The following is a 6,192-nucleotide window of genomic DNA, read 5'->3' on the forward strand; positions in this document are numbered from 1 at the left end:
AAATGCAATTAATCATGAAAAACTAAGATCAAATCAACAATGCATGCAAGACACCAAACTTAGAAGTTTGTATACTAAGGACTATAACAATTTGAAAAATGCATATGAGAAATAACAAAAGACACAAAACAAGAGAATTTAAAGATCAGAGCAAGAAAATCATCAAGAATAACTTGAAGATCAATGAAGAACATAATGCATGTAATTTTCGAAAATTAGAAGAATAAAGACATACAATTGACACCAAACTTAAAATTAGACACTAGACTTAAACAAGAAACATAAAATATTTTTTATTTTAAGATTTCATAATTTTTTTTTGTAATTTTTCGAAAATTATTTGGAAAAGAAAATAAAGAGATTCAAAATTTTTAATGAGAATTCTAGGAATCATGCAATGTTAGTCTAAAACTCCGGTCCAGGTATTAGACATGGCTTACTAGCTAGCCAAGCTTTCAGTGAAAGCTTCGGTCCAAAACACTAGACATGGCCAATGGCCAGCCAAGCTTTAGCAGATCATTACGTTCAACAGCAAGATTGATAGAAATCAACAAGCCCTTGTGATGATAAGTTGAAACCTCGGTCCAAAAGATTAGACATGGCTTCACAGCCAGCCAGACTTCAACAAATTATCATGAAACTCTAGAATTCATTCTTAAAAACTCTGAAGAACAAAATAGAAATACATATTTTTTTTGAAATTTTTTGAAAAATAAAAAGTAAAAAGCTTAAACATAAAATAAAATTACCTAATCTGAGCAACAAGATGAACCGTCAGTTGTCCAAACTCGAACAATCCCCGGCAACGGCACCAAAAACTTGGTGTACAAAATTGTGATCATCAATGGCGCCAACAAATTTGGTACGCACAATTGTAATCTCAACTCTTTGTCACAATTAACCAGTAAGTGCACTGGGTCGTCCAAGTAATAAACCTTACGTGAGTAAGGGTCGATCCCACGGAGATTGTCGGCTTGAAGCAAGCTATGGTCATCTTGTAAATCTCAGTCAGGAAGATTCAAATGGTTATGGAGAATTGATAATTAAAAGATGAATAAAATATAAAATAAAGATAGAGATACTTATGTAAGTCATTGGTGAGAATTTCAGATAAGCGTATGAAGATGCTTTGTTCCTTCTGAACCTCTGCTTTCCTATTGCCTTCTTCCAATCATTCATACTCCTTTCCATGGCAAGCTTATGTTGGGTTTCACCGTTGTCAATGGCTACCTCCTGTCCTCTCAGTGAAAATGGTCCAAATGCACTGTCACCGCACGGCTAATCAGATGTTGGTTCTCGATCATGTTGGAATAGGATCCATTGATCCTTTTGCATCTGTCACTACGCCCAACACTCACGAGTTTGAAGCTCGTCATAGTCATCCCTTCCCAGATCCTACTCGGAATACCACAGACAAGGTTTAGACTTTCTGGATCTCAGGAATGCTGCCAATTGATTCTAGCCTATACCACAAAGACTCTGATCTCATGGAATGGAAGGCTCGGTTGTCAGGTGAGGTAACCATGCGTCATGAACCAGAAGGCTAAGAGATACACACTCAAGCTATTGCAAGTAGAACGGAAGTGGTTGTCAGGCACGCATTCATAGGTGAGAATGATGATGAGTGTCATGGATCATCACATTCGTCAGGTTGAAGAACGAGTGTATATCTTAGAGAAGAAATAGGCTTGAGTTGAATAGAAAAACAATAGTACTTTGCATTAATTCATGAGGAACAGCAGAGCTCCACACCTTAATCTATGGTGTGTAAAAACTCCACCGTTGAAAATACACAAGAACAAAAGGTCTAGGCATGGCCGAATGGCCAGCCTCCCAAAGAGGGTTCAACCATTAAAACATGATTCAAAGATGATCAAAAGATGAATTGAAAGATGAATTGAATGATGAAAATACAATAGCAAAGGGTCCTATTTATAGAAAACTAGTAGCCTAGGGTTACAGAAATAAGTAATTAATGCAGAGATCTTCTTCCGGGCCCACCTGGTGTGTGCTTGGACTGAGCATTGAAGATTTCACATGTAGAGACTTTTCTTGGAGTTAAACGCCAGCTTTTGTGCCAGTTTGGGCGTTTAACTCCAGCTTTTACACCAGTTCTGGCGTTTTGACGCCAGAATTTCTATACTGACTTGGAATGCCGGTTTAGGCCATCAAATCTCGGGAAAAGTATGAACTATTATATATTGCTGGAAAGCCCAGAATATCTACTTTTCAACGCAATTGAGAGCGCACCAATTGGGCTTCTGTAGCTCCAGAAAATCCACTTCGAGTGCAGGGAGGTCAGAATCCAACAGCATATGCAGTCCTTTTTCAGCCTCTGAATCAGATTTTTGCTCAGGTCCCTCAATTTCAGCCAGAAAATACCTGAAATCACAGTAAAACACAAAAACTCATAGTAAAGTCCAAAAATTTGATTTTTATTTAAAAACTAGTAAAAATATAATAAAAACTAACTAAAATATATTAAAAACATACTAAAAATAATGCCAAAAAGCGTATAAATTATCCGCTCATCACCCAGCTAGAGCTCGTTCTAGGACACCCGTAAACCATCAAAACCACAAGATTTCTCAATACTCAAAGCTCAAACTCAAATTGAACATGTATTAAGAAAATGGGGTAAGAAAATTCAAAAATCTTACCAATCTATTCAGATAGAATTGTAGAGGATGAGATGGGCTTCGCGTGGCCACAAAGCGGTGCGGTAATCAGAGCTCCGGAAAGAAAGTTATGGTGGTTTGAATGTTTGTGAGCTAAGGTTTCACTCTCATCTCCCCTCTCTTTTCAATTCAGCATGAAGCACCATATGAATGGGTGTTGATGCTGAAATAGCCTTAGTAAGGGTATATATATGTTGGATTTGGGCCCTACTTAGGCTCGGTTCACATATATGGCCCATTTGGTCCAACTTTGGGTCAAAACCTTTAAGATTAGTGTTTTGATTTACATTTTAAATATTTTTACTTTCTCAAATAAAAAATTCTAATTTCTTAACCTTTTTTTCTCATAATTAATTTTCTCAGTCGCAGTGCCAGACAGATTTAAGGCGGTTGATGAGCAGATATTTTATACGCTTTTTGGCATCATTTTCATATAGTTTTTATTATGTTTTGTTTAAGTTTTATTATATTTTCAGGGGTTTTAGTGAAAAATTCATATTTTTGGATTTCACTTTGAGTTGTGTTTTAGAATGATTTCAGGTATTTTCTGGCTGAAATTGAGGAGTTTTAGCAAAGTCTAATTCAGAGACAGAGAAAGGACTGCAGATGCTATCAGATTCTGACCTCTATGCACTCGAAAGAGAATTTCTAGAGCTACAAAAGTCCAAATGGGGCGATCTCAATGGCTATGGAAAGCTAAAATCCATGGCTTTCTAGAAATATATAATAGTCCATATTTCGCTTTGGAAATAAAGGCTCAAAACTGGCGTTCAACACCATCCACCAACCCCATTCCTGGCATCCAACGCCCATTCAGGAGCCCAAAGCTTACATCCAACACCCCAGGGGGAGTACCAACTCGTGGCTTCACTCAAGCTCAGCCCAAGTACTCACCAAGTGGGCCCGGAAAGTGGATTTTTGCACTGCTAGATTAGTTTATCTTATTTCTGTAATTTTTAGTTATCAGATTAGTATATATAGGAGGAGATCACCCTTGTTTAGGATCTTCTTCCCCCACTTTACTTTCGAACACTACCTTTTGTTAGATATGAGTCACTAACCTCCTAGTTTAAGGTTAGGAGCTCTGCTGATTCTTATGGATTAATAATATCACTGTTCTATTTCAATCTATGCTTGATTCCATTCTAAGATGTATCTTCGTTCTTCATCCTAATGAATTGGGAGTGTAACTTGACTGCCATCCCTATTTCACATGGATTCGTGCGAGTCCTTGACGGGATAGTATTGAACCACAAGCTTGATTATACAACTCTTAGACGGCTAATCCACGACTTCGTTGGGTACTTGGAGACATCAGTGTAACCGAGGTACATGAAGATTAGGGCCTTTATGGTATAGGCTAGAACCTAGATGCATCATTTTCTGATCCGGAAGATCCGACCTTATCTGTGGCGCTTTGAGTAGGATCACTAGGGGAATGGACTGTAGGAGCTTCACCCCCGTTCAGATTGAAGGACCGCTGACCCGACATTTGATCTGAAGCAGAGGAGATTAATGACCGCTGACCCGGCGTTAATCATTTACAGCCTACCATGGAATGAATCATCAGAAGTTAGAGTAGATGGTGAGAAAAATTGATCCAGAAGGAAGAAGCATCTCCGAAGCCTCAACCATTCTCTCATCACTGATTTCACAACTATCTAGTAACGTTTTATTTATTTATTTGTTTTATGCGTTTTTCATAATAACTATCATATTTTCTATCTTCCTGACTAAGATCTACAAGGTAACCCTTGCTTGCTCAAACCAACAATCTCCGTTGGATCGATCCTCACTCACCTGAGGTATTACTTGGACGACCCAGTGCACTTGTCGGTCTATCTGTGCGAAACTTGCGGAGTCAATTTCGTGCACCAGCGGTACTACCGGTCAAATTTTCAGTGCGCATTTTCATTGTTAAATCTTTAAATTATGATTGCTAAAATTTCCAACCCTTCTTGCTCATATTTAATTAATTACTTATTTAATTATGGTTTGACCAGGTTTTACAATTACTGCCTCCGAAGCATTCAACTTTCAAGGTTCTAACATTCAAGCATTCTAGGGTTTTTCAACATTCCTCAATCTAGGTTCCATTGATCTAATTAGTAATTTAATTCGATATTTGTGTGCTTAGTCTTTTAATCCTCGTGGGAACTATATCCACTCACCGTGGTATTACTTGAATAATCTGGTGCACTTGTCGGTATCCGTGAGTTTCACCTTTCGCACATCAGGTTTTTGGTGCCGTTGCCGAGGTTTAATTGAGATTGACATCATACTTTGGATTGATTTTCTAAATTAGATCCTATCTAATTTTGTTTTCATTCTAGTTTTATTTACTCTTTAGAATTAGGGTTTTCATTTTGATACTTCCTTTTCATTATTAGGTTTGTGTTTTTGTTCTTATTCTGTTTCATTATTAGGATTTTATTGTATTTCTCTCTTTTTATTCATACACGATACTTTCATAATTAAGTTTGGTGTTGCTCTTTTGTTTTTTTAATTTTAACTTTTATTGCTTTAATTATCGTCTATCCCACTAGTGATTTTGATCTTCTTGTTTCTTTGTGTATGCAAGGAATTGACACACCTGAACCTCTTCAATACGACCCTGAAATTGAATTGACTCTATTCAGATTAAGAAAGCAAGTACGAGCCAGGAAAGAAGATAATAAGATGGTTAACGGACAAAATAATGCAAGGAGAACTCTTGAAGATTTCACGACTCCCACCACTGATAGTTGTGGTAGCAGCATAGTGAGGCCTACTATTGAGGCCAATTGAGTTGAAGCCCTCTCTTATTCAATTGGCACAGCAAGACCAATTTAGTGGCAATTCGCAAGGGGACCCGAATGTGCACATGTCCAGTTTTTTTGCAAATATGTGACACGGTCAAAAGCAATAGAGTTTCTCCCAAAACTATAAGATTAAGATTATTCTCATTCTCTTTCAGGGATAGAGCCAAACAGTGGCTCCAATCTCAACCATTAGGAAGTATAGCAACTTGGGATGATATGATGAATAAGTTTTTGACTAAGTACTTTTTCCTTCAAAAGCTAGCAAAGTTGAGGCATGACATTCACACATTCACTCAAAAAGAGGGAGAGTCACTTTATGAGGCATGAGAGAGATATAAAGAGATGCTAAAAAAATGTCCTCATCATGCTTTTCCTAAATGGTTGCAACTCCAAACATTCTATGATGAAGTGTCTCAAGCTTTCAGAAACTTAATTGATTCCTCAGCTGGAGGTCATTGCACTGGAAGATACCTGAGGAAGCTTTGGAGTTGATAGAGACAGTGGCTAATATATAATTATTACATGTATGCTAGTAAGAGAATAGTAAAAAAATGAGTCATGGAGCTAGACATGCTAGATGCTCTCTTCGCACAAAATAAAGCTATGTCTCAACAAATTAATTCACTCATTAAACAAGTGGGTAATATGCAAGTCTTAGTCATGAGGACACAAGCCACAACATGCAACTTATGTGGAAGAGCTCATTAAGATAA

At 37.4% G+C, this 6,192-nt stretch overlaps 1 non-coding gene across 1 annotated transcript; it reads right to left on the bottom strand.

Moving 5' to 3' along the window:
• Positions 1-5,743: 5,743 nt before the first annotated feature.
• Positions 5,744-5,850, bottom strand: LOC112726101 (small nucleolar RNA R71). The gene has a single exon (XR_003165168.1). It is a non-coding gene; the product is annotated as a small nucleolar RNA R71 (small nucleolar RNA).
• Between the last annotated feature and the right edge of the window lie 342 nt (positions 5,851-6,192).

This window comes from Arachis hypogaea, chromosome 11 (genome assembly GCF_003086295.3).
Source record: "Arachis hypogaea cultivar Tifrunner chromosome 11, arahy.Tifrunner.gnm2.J5K5, whole genome shotgun sequence".
NCBI classification, from domain to species: Eukaryota; Viridiplantae; Streptophyta; class Magnoliopsida; order Fabales; family Fabaceae; genus Arachis; species Arachis hypogaea.